We start from the raw sequence: 22,083 nt of genomic DNA, 5'->3' as shown, positions 1-22,083 counted from the left end.
ACTTGGAGTTCATACACGTGCTCAGTGGATGGGAAGGGTCTGCTCATGATTCGAAAATACTTAACGACGCAATGATAAAAAGAAATGGACTGAAAATACCGCAAGGTAATTTTACTTTTATCTAATGTGAAGTTTTGATTTTTTTGGTTAAGTTATATTCGGGTTCTACTTGACGAAGTTTTCTTTTTGTGTTTTATTCAGGTAAATATTACTTGGGGGATGGTGGTTTTGCAAACCGACGATATTGTTTAACATCATTTTGTGGCCAACGTTATCATTTGAAAGAATTTTCTGGTACGGGTAATCATGCGAAAAAGGCTGAAGAATTATCTAACATGCGTCATGCTTCTTTGAGGAATGTAGTTGAAAGGTTGTTCGGTGTTATGAAGTCTCGTTTCTTGATCTTTAAGTCTCAACCTCCATTTCCGTATCAGGTGCAAGCGGAGATAATGACAGCTTGTGCAGGCCTACACAACTTCTTACGAAAAGAATGTCGTTCAGATGAGTTTCCGGTCGAGGAAGAGGAAGAGGAAGATAGTCATCCATCAACGCTTGTAAATGACGATGAAATTTTGACACAACAAATTCAAGAACAACAACGTCAAGAAGCTAATGCATGGAGAAAGAGTATAGCGGATGATATGTGGGAAAATGTTCGTGAACAAAGGGAGTTAGAATTGTATGGAGACCGTTAAATTGAAGGGAAAACAAATTATCCCGTTGCACAAAATAACATACTATTGATACAGAGATATGATCATTTTCATTTATTTTTTTCTTTTGATTAAAGATCAATGTTATTTGCAAATAAGGGTTTATTGTTTCTTAAAAGAGAATGAGTTAGGAGTGAACTCTCTCAAACTCCCCCAAACTCCCTCTAATAATTAAACTCTCTCAAACTCCCTACACTCCCCCAAACTCCCTGAATTCAGAAACACAAAACTCTATCAAACTCCCTACACTCTCTCAAACTCTCTCAAAATCCCTGAGATTTAAAATACACTCAATTCCCCCGAAATCACTCGAGGACTAACCCCCTGATAAATTGCACGGAGGCACTTTTGTGAAAGTCATAACTTTGCCATTGTTGAAATTTAACTTTTAGAGCCAGATATTATGTTCCAAAGATTTGCGTATATTTGATAATGAAAACTACATCTTTCACAACGGAATACTGAGAATGATAATTGCAGTTCTCACCATATGAAAACTACATCTTTCACAACAGAATACTAAAAATGACAATTGCAGTTCTCACGGCGGACTGTGAAATTTTGTATTTCACTTGAAAACTGAAAAATTCACAAGTCTCTATTTCTTAGGTGAAACGTCGAATAATCATAGTAATGCCCGATATGGTGATTACTTAATGTTGTAATAGGAAAAATCAAATTATCATGGTTTGATATGGTGATACGTGTAACATTTGGAACAGTGGCTTTGATGATAATCGGTAGAAATTTCGCTAAATTGTAGGGAGATAAGCTTATATTAGTTAAGGAGTAAGTCAAATGGGTGCGCCACTAGAGCTAGTTTAGGAGGGTTTTGAGGAATGATAAAAGACTACGGTTATAAGTTTTTGGTGAAAGAGCCTAGTCAAATGATACCGTAAAGAAAGAACCGGAAAAGAATTATTTTAATGAGTTTGTTAGATATTAAAAATATGATTTCTTTTATTTAATTTAGGGATAGGGAAAAGGTTAGATTTGTAATCAACCGTCTCTTTTAACTAATTTTGGGGTGCTCATATAGACAATCTAAATGGCGGGTTTTAGATATAAATATTTTGTCGTTTGGGCTACAAATATTTTTCCCCGTTATTATTCTCACTATTATTATTATTATTATCGTTATTGGTTTATTGATACTAGGTCTTAATCTTTAAATATTATTCTACATTCACGTAAAGATTATTATGATTGAATTTATCTATTCCTATTGAATCCGTATACTATAACTTATAAAATAATGGCGCTAACGTTGGTAATTTAATATGATTTAATTTGAGTTTGTATAAAATTTTAATATATCTCGGTAGTCTTTAGATTTTTCTATTAGCATAAAGTAAGTATCTTATTAATATTCTAATTTATTTTTCTTTCAAATCTTTTTGTACTAAGTATCCAAATACTATTATTATTACTTCAGTGTATTTCTTTGATTTTAATAATTTTCTGAGTCAGTTATTGAACTAAAGATAATTTAGGTATAAAATTACTAAGAAATCTAGTCCTTCTATTTTTACACAGTATCTCCTCACGTCCTTAAGTCTAACCTAATAAGTGTTACATTAATTATCTGGTTTGATTGTACTAGAATGTATTTCTAATTTTATTATTTAATTTACAAAACTTAATCGTAAATAACCGCTATCAGATTCCTATAACTATTGACTCATAATTATTATCATTTTATCATCGTTATATGTCTTCAATGAGATTTTTTAGTTAAGTCATGTTCAATATGATACTAATTGATAAATGTTATTCATTACTTATTGAAAGGGAGCCACTAAGGCATTTATTATTATTCAATATCAAAATCAACATTACAAGGAATGGTGGGCAACCTAGCAACAAGCTGGGCGCCAACACCTTTTTGAAAATTATTATTATTATTATTATTATTATAAAAACGTACCTCTGAGGGCTTTTATTGAAAATAGGGAAAAGAGTAACATTACAAGAAAAGTGTTGGTAACCTAGCGACAAGCTGGGCACCAACACCCTTTTGAATAACAATACCTAAACGATGAAAAAGAAAACTGTCAGTGCCACAATTTGCATCATTGTGAGAGAGACAGTTCTTTAACCTCTTTACAAAAGCCACTGTGTCCTCACTTAGTTCACCTAATGTAGTGAAAGCCAGGATATGAAAGCCATAACCATGAGACTCGCACTTCTCTAAATATTTGTTGTGTTTACGGAGAATCGCCCTAGAGAGAGCTTGACCCGGAGTGAAAGAACGAGTATCCCCAGTGAAGGGAGAAACGCATGTGACATCAAAGCATGTATCTCTGTCGTTTCCCCAGTTGTGTACCAATAGGTCGGCCGTCCTCAAAGCAGCATTCTCATCAGAAAGAAAACCTAAGGCGGCTTCTTTACGTGATGCGACACCGACTTTGATACAAATATCCATAAAAACGTCACGTACCAGATCGTGCCGGAATTTGAGTCCAACGTCGCTAGCAAAATGTAGGGCATGGTCTCCAAATATGTCCATCACCTTATTACAACTTGAACAATGACTTCCTTCGGGAAACAACGGGATGCCAAGGCAGTAGCTGAGAACACTTCTGAACTGACGGGGTCCAAGGGTTTGGTTCAAACCAGCAATGGGTATGGCAAGTAAATAATCTTGGGCGTGCTTAATCTTGTTACACTGCCATAACACACTGTCACGTACACTCAAATGAAAGGTTGTGGGTATCCGTTTCTTCACTGCTTCGAAGTATAAAACATCCAGAGAGTGCATAGAATGAGGGGATGTATCGGCAAAGCTATGTGAGGAAGAGGTAAGACCACAAACTTGGATGTAGGCTGCTAAGGCTTGCCGGTATGTTGGGCTTGAGCTGGTATTAGAGGTGTCCTTCAGTATGACATCTTGTATAGTCCGAGATTGAAACTGTGAAGCCAAGTAGCAGTAATTGCTGGTGTCCTGCATCGTATACACGCCAAGACCTCCGTCTTTGATTGGAAGGGTAGCAATGCGGTATTGCAATGGACCAAAACCTGCCCCATATGTAGTAATAAGTTGTCGCAAATATTGAAAGAGGTGGTCGTCAAAGTGAGTCATAGCTTACTGCAATGCTAAGGGGTTTGTTGTGCACATAGTAAAGTATAATCTTGAGACCCCAGTACAATTTCGCAATAATAATATTTCGCTTTGCGGATCCTTGAGCTTCTTGACGACTGACATGAGGTTGATGGTTTTAGTAACTCTCTGCATCACCATTTCCTTGCAAAATTGTAAATCTAGGCTGACTGGACCACCTAAGAGTTTGACACCAGTTGAGGGTCGACCAATATTGTCCGGAAAAATGCCTGGAATTAAACTCCGTGGGTCTGGTGTATGCCAAAATAACTCGTTTTTGGTGATGCTGAGGTGAAAACCCCTGCGGACACCTTCAGATTGAATTATAGCCAAGGCCTTGGATACTTCCAACGTATCACCAATAATGGTGCCGTCGTTGAGGTACCACGCATTTAAGTCTAACTTGCACTTGGAGGCGATGCTCAATACAACAGGATGAAGAGTAAGCGCGAAGAGAAACGGACCAAGGGGGTCACCTTTTTGCACTCCCTTAGCAGAGGATAGGATGAACTCATTATAGTATAGCCGAGCCGGTTTAGCATAACAAAATTCGACCCACTGAGCAATTGCAGGACAATGGGATCTGACCTCTTGGATTAGTCTTGTACGATCTACCATGTTAAATGCATTCAAGAAGTCAATGAGTAACATGGAATTATTGTTCATTGTACCTTTTAACTCCATGAGTCTGTTGACAGAATGGAGGATACTTTCCCCACCACATGGCACTCCCACACCAAACTGGTAGTCTCCCAAATAGGTAGACATTTCCTTTCCAATTTTCACAGCTGCAACTTTGGAAACTAGCCTGCGCCATATGGTACCCACAACGATGGGTCTGAGACCACCACCAGGTTTCTGGCGTAAGGGGAGCACTGGAAATGTATTCACCTAGAATGGCAGGGCATTTTCCTGCAAGTAAGATATTTACCACCTTTGTGATTGATGTTACAAGCTTATCTGCAACTGCGCTTGCTGCTCCACTCATGGCATCAAGTAGGTGTTGTGCCCTGAGACCATCCCTGCCACAGGATGTTCCTTTGGGGAAGTTTTTTATAGCACCAAGAACTGAACCCGTGTCTACAACAATGGGATCAGCAGTGATTGCTTCAGCGGGTATAGTAGGAGGGTGAGCATGTGAGTGTTTTTCCTGCAGTTCTGTGAGTGTATCTGTAGTGCATGGTACAATACCATTTGACGAGAGAACTCGAATAGCCGATGTATAATGCCCAAAATTCAACTCTTTCTGCAAGCCTGCAAGTTGGCACTCTCTTGAGTCTTCTTGCTTCTTGGTTTACTCACTGGTTTACGCTTTGGTACCTCCAACAGTTTGATGATGAGAGTAACACATCCATTATGTTCTCTCCATGTGAGTATTGCATGATTGATAGAAGCAACTTACAGGAGCTTCCAATTGCCAGACCGCTCTTCGGGTGTGCTCTTAGGAGTGTAGAGGTTAAAAGTGCAAATAGGAAGGAGCAATAACTTTATCCATGATGATAAGTCAGTGGGACTTAAGACGACAGCATCCAAGCATGATTTGAGAGTTCTTGAGAAGTTCAGTCGACAAGGTGGAGGAATACTATTGATAGTGGTAAATTTCCTTTGAAAGACTTCATTGAGAAGTTCTACAGATAGGGATGGAGTATTCTCAACCACAGTGTCTGTTGTGTCTTCGGCATTCGCAAAAGGCTTGGTAATATCATAGATAAAGAAATCAGCACATTGCCCATTGAATGGCCCTGAGGCAATTATTCCCTGATGGCTTGAATGACGACAGGGTTTTTTCCAGACATGCATACTCATGCATAAACTGCAGAGCCACATCTGTAATGACCCTAGAACTCGTTCCCAGGATGTAAAAACATTCAAGTTGTTGCTGATTCTCTCCTTGCAGGTTTGTTTAGCCTCTGCTGTACGAAAATGTCTGTCGTTAAGGTGTCTGGTGAACGAACTGCGAACGAACCCTCTACCATTAACCCCATCTCTACAATCGTCAAACCCTTTAAAAGGACAATGGAAGTGATCATCGTATGACTCTGTATCTTCACCAAAATCATGTGATGAAGTAAAATCCGTTGCTGGGCTAAAGTATTGAGACTCTGATACAGAAGACGACGCCGCAGATGATGATACCCCATGTTGTGATGAGGAAGATGATATAGAACGAGTGTTACGCATGGCAACTGTAAAAAATAACCGCTGTAACTACATCGGTTGGTGAGAAACAGTGGTTAAGAATGGAATCAATCGAAAGGAAATAACAAGGGGATTTGAAAGATGAAGAGTAATCGGAATTCTATGGAGGAAATTCGAAGAAATTGCCGGAACAAATTTGCAGACTTTCTGTCGCCTGTAAATCGCCCGGAGTTTCTCTCTCATGCCCTTATTATTATTATTATTATTATTATTATTATTATTTATTTTATTTTTTTATAAAAGGGGCCACGAAGGCTTTTATTATGAATCAAAATCAGTATTACAGGGGAAGGCGGGTAACCTAGCAACAAGCTGGGCACCAACACCTTTTTGAATAACTATTCCTAGTATGTGAAAAATAGAATTTCCTATCTTAAAATTAGCATCATGTCTAGCCATACGATTTCTCAATCTCTTTAAAAAGGATGTTAAATCAGGAGTAAGCTCCCCGAAAGTGGTAAAGGCTAGAACCCCAAAACCATAGCCGAGTAAGGTACATTATAATAATAATAATAATCTCTTTATTATTATTATTATTATTATTATTATTATCGTCATCTGTAATTATTATTGTAATATTTTTATTATGATATTGATGGTTTAACTATTATTCTACCTACTCTTACAAATATTATTAAGTCTCAACAATATTATTAACATTTATGTAATTATAAATAATTGTTGAATATAGGTATTAGTCAAGGTGCTCATTAAGTTTATATGTGATTTTGAATATTTATCAATAAAACTAATCTCATTATTTTTATAGTATTAGATTATCTACATGTTCATACTTTTTAAATTAATCATTCTCAAATTCTTATTAACTAAAGTTATTGGTGTACCCTACAATTTTTACTTCAATACATAAAAAAACAACCAAATAAACAAAGCAATCAATCAAATAATTTTTTTAATTATAGATAGCTTTTAGTGATTAAGATTTATCTCACAACCCAACCCAGTTCTAAACTAATCTAGTTCACTAACTGGCACTGGCTATTCCTATTATTTCCCATATAAGATCTAATAGTGAGCTCTGATACCAATATTGTAGCGCCCCCCAAGCTAGCAGCTGACTATTCCAAGAGATTAACTAAATAAAGAGGCACTAAGAAATCAAATCATATTCAATTAAGAAATCTGCTACAAAACTTAACCCAAAACTAGACCCGCTCAGAAATATATAATTACAAGAACTTCTATCAAATGATACATATATACAATAGTCATTTGGTTAAAAAATATAATATGCAACATAATAAACATAGCTGAAGTTAACCAACTAATGAAATCAACTCCTCGGAGCTTTCGCTGCGCAAATCTGATCTGTCTCTGAAACTGAAAGTGGGAAAGGGTGAGCACATCATCCCTAAAAGGGGTGCCCCGTAGGAATAACATTTAACTTATCAATTCTAAATTATCTCAAACCCTAATTCAAATCTCACAGTAGCATCCCCTCTTTCTTCTCCCGAACTCAATTAACAACAATATCAGCACCAACTATCAATTCCTAAAGTTTCCCCTAAGCTCTCTTTGAATTCGACCTCATAATCATCACACAAGATCGCCGGAGAAGATGAACAGAAGCAGAAGAAAAGAAGAAGAAAGAGAAAGAAGAAAGGAGAAACTGAATTCTCGAACGATTCAGCTGAAGATAAGGCCGACCATATTTGCTAAAGGAACCCGTCCACACGATAAGGGAAGCCAGGCGTCTAAACTGTAAAACCATATCACCTTCATACACATCTGATGATTACTTCTTCATTTGATATCTGATTGACACGTTCGAGTAGTGCATTCCGTGTAAATTTCCGAGATCTATCTAGTGGTACTAGTTTCATATCTAGATCGTTGTTAGATTAATTCCTATTAATTAACGTTCGTGTTTAACTAATCGAGTTATTAGTGGACAATACGTCCCTTGACTGGTCTAATAGCGTTGACGAGATTGAGGGTCTTTACATTCTCCCCACCTTATACATTTTCGTCCTCGAAAATTGAACCATCCTTCTGGTCTTCCAAAACTCCCCACCTTATAAAGTGATTCCATCTCTTATCTAAGCGCAAACAACATAACGCAAACCACAAACCTATATGGCTTTCTACAACTAAAATTTGTGGCTTTAGGTTCAACTATGCTGATTTAAATTCTATCAAATAGGGAAGTCTAAGTTTCTTACACTAATCTTTATAATGGAAAACTATAAATTCTAGTCTCTAAGTTACTTACGCTAATTTCTATTTTATAAAATATCTGACTCTAACTTCAAGGAAGAATCCTACGAATCTTTCTAAGTGAAATTGTATTTGTCGGTTTCCTAAAGAGTTATACCAAACTTCTATGACCGGTCATCTCTGAATGCAATTGCCATGTCAAGGTTGGCCAAGCCCAACAATGCCTTCCTACGAACAGAGAAAACACAAGCTTCACTATTCCCTAGTGCTGGATTAACTAAGTGCAAACTTATTACGATTAACTGAGTATTAAAAGATTAACTAGTCTCCAAACTTTTATTGTAATTGGTGTAAGTCTTATAAATTTACTTTCGTAAAAATATATTTATTTATTTATTTAGTCATCTGAATTTATTTATTTATTTATCTTATCAATATATGTAATCCAAATTCGACTTCAGCCAAATTTATAATATCTATCATTTTAATTTTACTGTTATACAATATATAAGTTTTCCAAATATATTTATTTTTAGATTTTCCATTAGCATAATTATTGAAAAGTCATTATCAGCTGTGTTACTATTCGTGGAAATTTCTGAGAAGCCCAAGTCTAGTCCCTCTCTCTTCTAGAAACCCATCATTAAGATTGGATATATGTGTAGCCCAAATTATAAGATCAACGGTTAAAAATGGTAGTTTTAGATTAGAGCCCAAGTCTAGTCCCTCTCTCTTCTAGAAACCCTAATTCAAATTTGAGGATTGATAAGGGGTGCCCCATAGGAATCACATTTAACTTATCAATCCTCAAATAATCTCAAACCCTAATTCAAATCTCACAGTAGCATCCCCTCTTTCTTCTCCCGAACTCAATTAACAACAACATCAATACCAGCTATCAATTCCTAAAGTTTCCCCTAAGTTCTCTTTGAATTCGACCTCAGAATCATCACACAAGATCGCCGGAGAAGATGAACAGAAGCAAAAGAAAAGAAGAAGAAAGAAGAAGAAAGAGAAAGAAGAAAGGTGAAACTGAATTCTCGAACGATTCAGCTGAAGATAAGGCCGTCCAGATTTATAAAGGCACCCGTCCAAACAATAAGGGAAGACAGGCGGCTAAACTGTAAAACCATATCACCCTTCATACGCATCTGATGATTACTTCTTCATTTGGTATCTGATTGACACGTTCGAGTAGTGCATTCCGCGTAACTTTCCGAGATCTATCTAGTGGTACTAGTTTCGTATCTAGATCGTTGTTAGATTAATTCCTATTAATTAACGTTCGTGTTAAACTAATCGAGTTATTAGTGGCTAATACGTCCATTGACTGGTCTAATAGCGTTGACGAACTTGAGGGTCTTTACAGCATGTTATTACCTTATTATTCTCAACATTAGTAACAATGACCTGGAAAGTCCAAGCGCCTGGTTAGAGATTACTTTACACGTATTTATCTACCTATCCTACTTCGTCTTCTTTGAATGAAATTAAATTTAGGGTCAGTTTCTTTAGTACCAACTGGTCGAAGTTTTTAGAGGAAACCAATGACAATTTGAAGAAGAAAAAAAACTATAAATGACCAAGAAAAGGACAAGAAGGAGAAGTTTCAATATTTGTTTAAATAAAGGGATTTTAGGGCTTTTTGTTCATGAATGGAGGCTTTTAAGATGAGGTTTTTGGGTTTGGTCACCTTACACAAAACTTAGTGTCACCATCAGAGAAAATTACAAATTTTTTGAGTAAAGATGGGAGTACTATCAAAAATGGATTTTCTTAACTGTTCAATTTTTGGTAAATCAATTCATGATTAATTATCTCTGATCTTCAATACCTTTGTCGCATGTGCCATAATTGACATGTATGGTAAATTCCTAAAAGAAATGTTGTTATGTGGAATTTGATGATTTATCTTTGCTATCCATTTTATAATTTTTCAGCCTGCTATTCAAATGTTTGATTTGATGTATGTTGAATCTTTGGGTTGTTCTCGAAGGACTATGGGCTGGTTTCAAACGCGTATGACACATCCAAGATGACGTCACCAAGTCACACCAAAAGTGTGAAGGCCTATGCGGAAATGAAGAATTCGTGCTGTAGTTGCAGGAAATCCTACACTACACTCTTCATGTGATTTCATTATTAATCAACTCATTTTAGGTTTATATTCTTAATTTTATTGATTAATCTTTGGATATTCTTACAAGAAAAGATAAAGAACTCATGAATGATCTCTGCTCTAAACTTTCTCCCTCCTATTTACTTGTTTCTTACTCAAAAAAGATCTCCCCCTCATCTTTACAACTTGAACGACTATTTATAGGGAAATACATAGTGGATGACAGCTAACCTGTCCTTTATTTTCGGATATGTCTTGCGACATTCTCGCAAACTTACAAATGTTAATTTCGCAAGCTCTCTAATTTTCGCAGGACTATCACATCTTTCTCATGATCCTAGCTAACGTTGTTTGTTATATTCTTCCTGAAATTGTTCTGCGACGCTATTGTGCTGTACCATTGATAATTTCTTTGAGACATTATTGTTGCGAGATTCTGATCCTACATGTTGCCTCTTCTCATATCTTCTCTGCAAAGTAGAGAATGATGTGAGAAATGCCGCAGCTGTTCTCTTCTTTATATTCTGCATTTATCACACGTATTCTTTTTTCCGTTTATTTCTCGACACGTCTTTTGTAACCGTTGCCTTTTAACCGCTTATATCTTTCCGTATTAATCGTGTTGATTTTCTCGAGGAGAAATTCCCTCTATATATATTCCTTCTCACTCTTTTTTTTCTTCTTTTTATTTTCTCTGCAACTTCATCGTTCTCCTGCAAATTCCATTTTGCAACTTTTCTTCTTTCTTCCTCAACCTTCTTAAGTTCTTCTTCATCTTCATACTAGATCTTCATAGTTCGTAATTTTCTTCGAGACAATCTCCATGCTATTATAGATTCATCAAGGTTAGTCTTCTCTTTTCTTCTTTATGAGTTTTGCTGAATTGATATATTTGAAATTGATCTTGTTTATTGCCTTATTTGATGTTGTTTATGTGATTCCCATACTCTTGTTATTTCAGCAAAAGCGGCTCCAACACTAAATTTACAGTTCAGAACCCTAACATTCCCAAATCACAGCATAAGGTTGTCGCACATAAAAGAAAGTCTGCGAATAAAAAGGTAGTAAGAAATACTATCTTTTTCTAATAACAATATTGTTGCCTCTGTTTCTTATCTGGATTGTAATTCGCAGGGTGATAAAGATCTTCATAAACCTCTCAAGAAATCTCGCCACCTTAAAACTGTTCCAACTTATGTTCCTTTCCACCTACTCATTTCTTCCAAATCTCCTGCGACATCTTCGCAAGATAAACCTTTATCTCCAATTCGCGAAAATGTTGCCTCTGACTTCATTTCTTCAGCTGACCTTTCTATGATTGAAATTCTCCTTGTGGATCCTTCTGCGAATGAAACCTCTTCTCTTCCCATTGAGAATGTTTCTCAACCTTCTATCTCTACCAGTTCTCTACCCAAGTCTCTTCCTCTTTCGAAGGAAATCGTGGAAGGGATAGATATTTCTTTCAAAATTTTATCTGAAATTCTGGATGATGGCAAGAAATCTTCTATTGATCTTATCAAGTCTAATGTTTGCGAAATTCTGAGCAAACATTTGGGTTCTGACAGAGCTGCTTCGCAGACAGCTTTAGAAAAAGAGTGTAATGTTCTTCGTCTTGAAAATCAGAAGCTTCAGAATATTTTGTTGGATCGTGACAATCTTCGCAAGAAGAATGATGAATTGAGAGGTATAATTTTCTTATCTATGTCTTTAATTTGCCTTTTCGATAGTTTTATCCTTCCCATGTTTAATTATCCTTGAAATCCCTCTTTCGCATGTTAAGCATTAAACCAGAAACGAATAATGGAGAGATATCAATTTGAATCTGTTGTTGAAGAAGCCCGTGTTGATAAAGAAATCTTGATGGATCAATATAACCAATTAGATAACCTCTATTAATATTCTCTTGATCAGATAAATAATCTTACCAATGGATCAATATAACTTGCGTGTTTCCAATCTATTTCTTGGTGTTTCTCCTTTCGCCAAATATGCATGAAGTTCCATTCTCCAGTCTGTGATATTGTTCATTTGTTATTCTTCTTCATTGTCTATTATCATCACGTCCGCGTCTTCTTATTTTTTATTGATTGATGGTGACAGAAGTGTTTGTATTTTTATCCATCTCGCAGTTGGATCTGTCATCATACTTGAGATGAAAGCAAAAGCATCTGCGAGTCTGTTATCTTTTCTTGAAATGTGCCTCCATTTTATTTTTGGAATTTTCGCTGACAATTCTTCAATCAGCTTCTTGTATTTCTTCAAGGATGGTTCATTTGTAGTATACTCTCCTTTTATTTGGCGAATAACTAGCTGCGAATCACGAGTGATCCTGGCATTTTCTAGTTTCATTTCTATTGCGAATTTTAAGGCATGTATCACAGCTTCATATTATGTTTCATTATTGGTGGATGCAAATTCCAATCTGAATGAAAAAGCCATCTTTATTCCTTCTGGCGAAATTAAAACAATTCTAACTCCATTTCCTTCTCCATTTGATGATCCGTCTACCAATATTTCCCATCTATTTGGTTCTGTTAATAAATCTTTTGGATCTCCATGCTCTTCTTCTACATCCATCATTTCTTCTACTGCTTCATCTTCTTCTAAAGGAAATTATGCCAAGAAATCCGCAACAACTTGTGATTTTGGTGAAGACAAAATTTCATATTTAATATCAAAGTGGCCTACTTGTGCATTCCATCTCTCTACCCTTCCTGATCTTTTAGAATTCTTCATCACTGATTCAATTGGTACTTTTGTTAATACCTTTATCTTGTGTGCTTGAAAGTATATGCGGAGCTTAAATGATGCATAAACTAATGTTAAGATTAACTTTTCAATCTTTGAGTAATTATTCTCGGAAGTATTAAAAGTTTTGCTAATGTAATAAATGGGTTTCTCCACTCCTGCGTCTACTCGCAATAACACAACACTTAATGCATGCGACGTTGTCGCAAGGTAGATCAATAATTCTTCTCCTGGTTCTGCTTTTTGTAAAATAGTTGTATTCATAAGATGTTCTTTGATTACTTGAAAAGCCTTTTCACATTCATCACTCCACTTAAATTTTGCACCCTTCTTGAGTATATCAAAAAAATATTTGCATTTGTCTGATGATCGCGAAATGAATCTCCCCAGCGAAGCTAGAAGCCCATTCAACTTCTGTACATCTTTTATTGTTGCTGGTGTTGGCATGTCACGAACTGGTTGCACTTTTTCTGGATCAACCTGTATTCCTTCCTTTGATACAATGTAGCCTAAAAAATTTCCCGATGCAACTCCAATAATACACTTCTCAGGATTCAATTTAATGTTATACTGCCGCATTTGTTCAAAAATCTCCCTCAAATCTTGTACATGGTCTTTAGCTTCTCTACTCTTTAATAACATGTCATCCACGTATACTTCTAACGTCTTGTATATCCATTTTGCGAACACCTTCTCTACCATTCTTTGGTATGTCGCTCCCGCATTTCGCAAACCAAATGGCATTTTCGTGTAACAATATAAACCTCTAGGGGCAAAGAAAGAAGTATGTTCTTGATCTTCTTCAGCGAGAGGGATTTGGTTATACCCTTTGTATCCATCTAAAGATGATACCCTATCGTTTCCCGCTGTGGATTCTACCATTTGAGGAATATCTGGTAACGGGAAACTTCCTTTGGGGCAAGCTTTGTTTAAATCAGTGAAATCTATGCAAATCCTGATTCCTTTATTTTTCTTTGGGACAATGACCATATTCGCTATCCATTTTGGGTATTTAGCTTCTCTTATAATTCCTGCCTCAAGCATTTTCTGTAGTTCTTCTTCTATTTGGGAATGGTAAGTTGTTGCAATTTTTCTTATTCTCTTTTTAAATAGTCTCACACTTTTGTTAATCTCCAATTTGTGGCATGAAATTGATGGATCTATTCCTGGTATCTCATCCATGCTTCCTGCGAAAATATCTTTATATTCTCGCAACAAGTTAACAGTTCTTTCTTCTTCTTCTATATCCATTTTGGTTCCAATTCTCAACATTAGAGGCTCCTCTATAGTCCCAACGTTTATTTCTTTTGTTGGTTCTGCGGCAATGTAACTGGGTTTAGGTTATCCCATTGGTGTTGGTTCTTTTATTGCTTTTATGGGTCCTTCTCCTTCTTCCGAAATTTCGCTGGGTATTCCTTTGCCTTCTTTTGCCCTTATCATATATACTCTAAATTCTTCTTCCTTCTTTTCTTCCTTTGCCAATTTTCTGCGAAATTTTTTCTTTTTTGCTTGTCCTTCATAAATTTTTACTTCAATTTAATGACATAATTTCGCATTGTCAACATCTCCTCTGATTTCACCTATTCCAGTTGGAGTGGGGAATTTAATACATTGATGCAGCGTTGATACCGCAGCTTTTATCGCATGTATCCATGGTCTTCCTAATAACATATTATATGGCGATTCCATATCCACCACGCACAATGTTACATATGTTTCGATTTCTCCAAGTGGAATTCGTACCACTATCTCTCCTTTAGGTTTTGTTGTGTATTTTCCAAAGCCGTGAACAAAATATGTTGAACTGGACATTTCTTCATCTTTAAATCCCATTCTCCGGAATACGTGATAAAATATTATATCAACTGAACTTCCTGTATCGATTAAAGTTCTATTCAACATCCATTCTCCTGTGGATTTTATTGTTGTTTCCTTCTCTTTTCGTGTAATAGGCACTGTGATGACCAACAGAGATGTGTGGTTCAAATTTTCTTTTGGTATTTCTTCCGCCATGAATGCAATTTTTTGCTTTTCCCAATCTTTCAATGGTGATGTTTTTCTACCGCCATAACTTTCTTTCCTTCCTTCAAAATTTCGTTTATGTATTCTTCCTTTGATGTTTTCATGGAATTCATTAATCATCGTTTTTGTTATCATATTACACTCCAATCTTTTGCCATTTTCATTAATTCTGTTCATCTTTCGTCTAACTGATTCACTGATTTGTTTAATCACTTTCTTTACTTGAATATTCTCAATCAACAATCTTCAACTTTCGATCTTCAAGTCCCTGTTTCTAGCGCCATTATGTAGTTGCAGGAAATCCTACACTACACTCTTCATGTGATTTCATTATTAATCAACTTATTTTAGGTTTATATTCTTAATTTTATTGATTAATCTTTGGATATTCTTACAAGAAAAGATAAAGAACTCAAGAATGATCTCTGCTCTAAACTTTCTCTCTCCTATTTACTTGTTTCTTACTCAAACAAGATCTCCCCCTCATCTTTACAACTTGAACGACTATTTATAGGGAAATACATAGTGGATGACATCTAATATGTCCTTTATTTTCGGATATGGCTTGCGACATTCTCGCAACCTTACAAATGTTAATTTCGCAATCTCTCTAATTTTTGCAGGACTATCACATCTTTCTCATGATCCTAGCTAACGTCGTTTGTTATATTCTTCCTGAAATTGTTCTGCGACGCTATTGTGTTGTACCGTTGATAATTTCGCTGAGACATTATTGTTGCGAGATTATGATACTACACGTCCGACAATATAAATGTCCAAGCGTCATTGACGCGCTCCAGATCCGAAAAGAGGGGCTTTATTAGCTGTCCTCCACTATATAAAATCCTATAAAAGGAACCAAACACCATTGTATGAGGGAGAGATCTTTTTGGTGAGCTAAGGATAGATAATTAGGAGAGAGAAAGTTATTTGTTTTCCAAGTTAGGGTTTTATCTTATCATCTTTGTATTTGTTCTAAGTTTTAATAAAAGATCTTGAGTATTTCATCATGGTATCTTAGATTACTTCATAGATTATCTTTAAAGTGTAGTTGTAGGATTTTCTGCAACTACATTTTGGCGCTGGAAACAGCTTGGATGAGTAGGAGGGATTGTCCCTGCCTGTGAAGATTTTTAGAGAGATATATAAATTTTTGTTAATCTTGTTCTAAAAAGAGGTTTTACTGCCATTTTCGTTGAGTTTTGAGAGTTTTTTAGTCTTGAAATCTGTTAAACAAAATCAATATTTTCATCTTGGGAGACCAGTCTTGTTGATAAACTTTTTCAGACCTTTGAAAGATACCTTTTACTTTGACAAAAAGATATATTATTTCAGGAAAAAAAGATAGTGACACAAGCATCTACAGGATAACTCGCGACACCGATTAGGAGGAGCAGGAGAATTTCAGGACGAAGAAGAGGCGAAAACGCAGAATCATCAAGAATAGGTTAAAGAAACAACCAGAATCGACAAGTTCGATCTCAGATCCAGCAAGTACAAGAAGAAAACAACCACATGAATTATGATGAGGTAAGCGTTCACACTACAGATACAAATACGGCGGAGGAAGGAGAGCAAAGAACTGTGGAGGAAGGACCAGTATGAGATAAATGAGGACAACATGACGATAGAGGAACTCAGACAAAGACTAGCTGAAGAAGAAGTAGAGAAGAAGAAGCACGCACGAACTTGACGCGACAAAATGATGAGCTAAGAGAGGAAAACCACATATTTACAGGAACAAAGGTCACGGACAACATCCAGGACAACACGTGCGAGCTCAAGATCAAGAACAAGTAGGAGCACGTCCAGGCGAAGTCGATCTGATCGCAGAAATGACGCACATGAGCAACTTTTAAATAACAACTTGGTTGAGCATTTTCATGTAGGCGATAATATGCAGGAGGAGCGCAGCTATTATCGGAGGGAAAAAAACCAAATTGATGACAGGTACATACAAGAGGGTGAATATAACCGTATACAAGGAAACCAAAGGGGTGATCGACAAGATAGGCAAGGAGAATATAACCGCATCCATGATGATCAAAGACAAGAATATGACGCAGAGCAGGCGAGAGTGATACTCCATGGAAGATAAATGTTTCTTGATCAACGCAACCGTGAAGAAGAAGATGAAAGGAATAATGTCGCACAAGTGCGTGCAAGGAATGAAAGAAAACGACGCAGAAGAAGAAGAGAAGACGCGGAGGAACGCGAACTTGAAGAAGCTATACGTCAAAGTAGACATGAAAACAGACTAAGGAAAGCTAGGTTGAAAAGACCTATGCAGAAAGACGCGGATCAAACCATGAATGAAACAATTCTAAGAGAGCTAGCAGAAGTGAGAGCGATGATGACGATGCAGAAAGATGGAGGAAGGAGACAGTTGGATGAGGCCATAGAGGAAGCAGGAAAAACAACGTTCGCAAGGCAAATACAACTTGCAGTAGTACCAGCTAAATGCACTTTACCTGTATTTACTAAAATCTTTGATGGAAGTACATGTGCAGTACAACATATAAGAGCATACATCATATCTTTATTACAATGGGAGGAGAACGATGCGGTACTCTGTAAATATTTCCCAGCGAGCTTGACATGGGAAGACTTACAATGGTTTGAATGATTCCCAGTAGGGACCATTATGTCATCTCATCATTTACAAAGCATCTTCCTAGGGCAGCACATCAGCAATCACATGCTACGGCCAGAAATAGAGAAGGTATTCAGCTTAATAAGGATGATCAATGAAAGTTTACGCAACTTAACTGCGCGCTGGAGGACCATGTGCAGCGAAATGGCAGGAAGAGTAGATGAGAGAAATTTCATCTTGGCTTTCATTAACGCACTTTTTCCTACAGATTTGCTATATACGCAGGTATTCAGAATAAAAGATACCATAACCATGGCAGAGCTGCGTGAGTACCAGGAAGAGTACATTGCTCTCAAAGAAAAGCCAAGAGACATGGACTCGTACCCAGTTGCAGTTGCGAACAGAAAGGATGGGAATGCAAGCCTATTACCAAGAACAAAAAATGCTGTTGCAAGCACCTCCCAAGGACGCCAAGAGAATGCGATAGAAGAAGATAAGCAGAAGCAAGTAGCAATGAGAAGAAGAGATCAAGAAATGTATGAGAGAGAATATAGGTAAAGACAATATAACAATCATGCAGGTAATAACAAGATCCCAAGGTTCGACAACCAAACATAAGGATATGGTAGACAGAAAAGATATTAAAATCAAGGACCAGGTGGAAGCAGTAAAGTATATGAAGAAATAAAAATGCCGCATCTGAATACCGCAATAGACAAGATATGGGAGGCGGTAATTTTAATGGAAGAGATACCAACACCACCGAATTTGGGACAAGAGCCACTGTCAGGAAGAAGAAGCCGAGAGTTTTGTGCCTATCATCGCTTCCATGGGAAACACCAATGACTGTCGAAATGTACAAAGGATTATACTAAGGATGATCGACCAAGGAAAATTGAACCATTTCCTAGCTGCACCACAACAAAACTTACCACCACCACCAGAGGGACAGGCACCATGAATGGAGACCGAGAAGAAAACATATTTAATAGAAGTAGGAGAGAATGCAAAAAATATGTATTGCAATTCAAGAATTCACTCGTTCAGAAGCATCGAGGATTTTCATGATAATGTATTAAGCTGAGTGTATGCTAGAGATAATGAAGGAAAAGCGATATTCAACTTTGCAAAAGTGCCAAAACTCAAGGAGTGGCAGAAGAAACCAATCACATTCAGTGCGGAAGAAATACCAGGAGGAGGAGAAATAAATGAGAGTCCATTGGTAGTCAAGTTGGAAATCAAGCCAAAATTAAAAATGGAAGGAGAAGATGATGATGACGCAGACGCGTGGGCAATAAACATGATATTGATCGATTCTGGCAGTTCAGTAGATATTTTGTATTACCATGCGTATAAGACCATGGGTGGCAAAGATGAAGATCTTATTCCTTCCACTTATAAAATTTATGGGTTCAATGGGTCATCTAACAAGCCAAAAGGAGAAGTCACCATGTGAATCCCTCTCAAGACCATTACCACCGAAATAACCTTCTGTGTCGTTGATGTAGAGTCTCTATATAATGCCTTGATAGGCAGACCATGGTTACACAACATTTTGGGAGTGGCCTCTACATACCATAAATGCATAAAATTTCCATTATCCCAGGGCGTAGGAGTAATCAGATGAGATACTTAAGAAGTTAAAGTATGTGATGGAATTGATGTTGAGAAGAGTGAAGAACGCGCAAACAAAAGAAGAAATTGGAAAAATGAAGAAAAGGAGGAGGAGCGTCGAGAAAGGCTGACGGTTGATCTAGTGAACAAGGAAGAGGAAATGGATAATAATAACACTGAAGAGGTAATGTTGAAAGACAAAGAAAACATGTATACAGAGAAAAATAAAGACGCGGCTTCTAAAATTCAGACCCGCACAAAGGAGACATCATTCACATCAAATCATAACAACAACGGGCGCGTCAAACAAGGCGGATTCCAGTCTGGAGAACTAGTATTGAGAATAATACCGCACTACAAGAAAGGTAGAGATGAGAAAGGAAAGAGTGTATCGGACGGGCCATATGTCATAAAGAAGGACGTTGGAAACGACATGTATGAGTTGATGAATAAAGATGGAAAAAGCATAGAGGAAATGCTCGATCAGCCGTGGAATCAAAAATATTTTAAGAAGCACTACACTTAGGTGATGCGGCAATGAAAATATATTTCAACAAAGTAATCCCGGTGCGAAGATGATGAAGAAGAAAAGCTGCGAGTAGTAGATAAGATATCTTGAGTTACAAAATCTTTAAGTAGTTATTATGTAGGCGAATAAATGAAGAAAGAAGAAATCAACTGTTAGAGAATAGCTCGGTCGACCTCGCATGCGTTGCTATATCAAGCATGTTTGTCAATGTTAGTGATCAAAACTATGAGTCTTGATTTCTAGTCTATTATAGCTAAGTCTCGGACTAGGATAGAAAAATGTAGTTGAGCTCAAGGACTTCATGGCGATTCATTATACAACGACGAAGATCTACTCAAGGAACCGTGGAACTTCATCAACAAAAAGGTATGTGGAGACTTGAACTTATCTATCACTCAAAAGTCTATCTATTTTATCTCCTACTTCTTATGAGACAAAAAGTCGTATGCTATATAGACTGGATCATACACATTTGACATTTCGAGTTGAGTAATAACTGCTTATCTTTTTCACGAAATCGTGTGTTGGTAAAGCGTTTCGCTTTGGTCAAGTTTATCTTCACCTAGTGACGAAAGTCATGAAAAGTTTCAATTACTTTGAGAATTACTCTGACGTGAAATGGTCTGTGAATAACGGCTATATAATGTCCTCTGAGAATGTCTCAGTTATTGGAATGAGAGTTTAGATTACATACCATGTATTGCTTAATCCGAAGTTTTCGAACTTTGTTGATTGAGAGAAACCGGAGGAATTGGCTTTTCCAAGTCCGCGAACCCAGTTTGCAAACTCAGTCCGCAAACTGGTTATGATCTAAATATGTTCTCTGAACATGAAACCTAAATTTACTAAGGAATGCTTTATGCAAACTGTGGCTATAAAGTTCATGAGCCGATTCAATCGAATCATATTTGTTTTAATTGTGTCTTGTATAGTTACATAAGATCTCATAGCAATTGAACAACTCTCTAACTAGTTCATTTGAGTCAATTGAACTAGTTATGGTGAATAAGAACTAGGTTAATATGAATTTCTCATGTGGTTAACCTTTTGGGTTACTATGTTGAACCAACATACACATACACGTTTGAATCTAAATCAGATTTTCATCTAATGGGGAATATGGATTGCTTTGTAACTAAGGAAAAACCCTGATTTGAAGACTATATAAAGGAGACATCCAGCATTGTGCAAAACTAATCCCCACACGTCTGTGTGATACTAGTGCGCTCGCTAGAGTCGATTCTCCTTTAACCTTTGGTTTTCTTCTCTAAAACCAGGTTAACGACTTAAAGACTTCATTGGGATTGTGAAGCCAGACCGATACTACTTTTATCGTAGTTGTGTGATCTGATCTCGCATCTTCTATCGTACGAGTACAATCTATTGATTGGCTTGAGATCGTGAGAGTTCTCCGATAGGCAAGATAAAGAAGTCACAAACATCTTCGTCTTACTGTTTGTGATTCCTCGACAAAACGATTGTGTAGTCAAGAAGGATTGTTGAGAGGTAATTGATTAATCTAGGTTGTTCTTCGGGAATATAAGACCGGATTATCAATTAGTTCCTGTTCACCTTGATTTTATATCTTAAGACGGAACAAAAACCTAGGGTTTTTCTGTGGGAGACAGATTTTTCCTTTGATAGACTTTTCTGTGTGAGACAGATTTTTTTATTATCAAGTCTGCGATTTTGGGTTGCAGCAACTCTTGGTTGTGGGTGAGATCAGCTAAGGGAATCAAGTGTGCAGTATCCTGCTGGGATCAGAGGCGTAGGAGTACAACTGTACCTTGAATCGGTGGGAGACTTATTGGGGTTCAACTATAGTCCAGTCCGAAGTTAGCTTGTAGTAGGATAGTGTCTGTAGCGTCTTAATGCAATGTGTATTCAATTTAGACTAGGTCCCGGGGTTTTTCTGCATTTGCGGTTTCCTCGTTAACAAAACTTCTGGTGTCTGTGTTATTTCTTTTCCCATTATATTTTATATAATTGAAATAATACAGGTTGTGTGTTAAATCATCAATTGGAAATCCGACCTTTGGTTGTGATTGATATGATTGATCCTTGGACATTGGTCTTTGGTACCGTCCAAGTATCCTTTGTAAAGACTCGCAGATTTATTTGCTTGAGTAAAATCAAATCGAGAGATTGATATAACTCTTGATACTTTTATTGATTGAGTCTACTGTCTAGTTGATTCTCATAAAAGTATTTGGAGTTTCCATACAGATTGCTAAGAGAAATATTGGGTGGTGTTGTTAGACCCCCGCT

This window comes from Papaver somniferum, unplaced genomic scaffold (genome assembly GCF_003573695.1).
Source record: "Papaver somniferum cultivar HN1 unplaced genomic scaffold, ASM357369v1 unplaced-scaffold_21, whole genome shotgun sequence".
Classification (NCBI taxonomy): domain Eukaryota; kingdom Viridiplantae; phylum Streptophyta; class Magnoliopsida; order Ranunculales; family Papaveraceae; genus Papaver; species Papaver somniferum.
Note: the sequence above shows the minus strand (reverse complement) of the source record.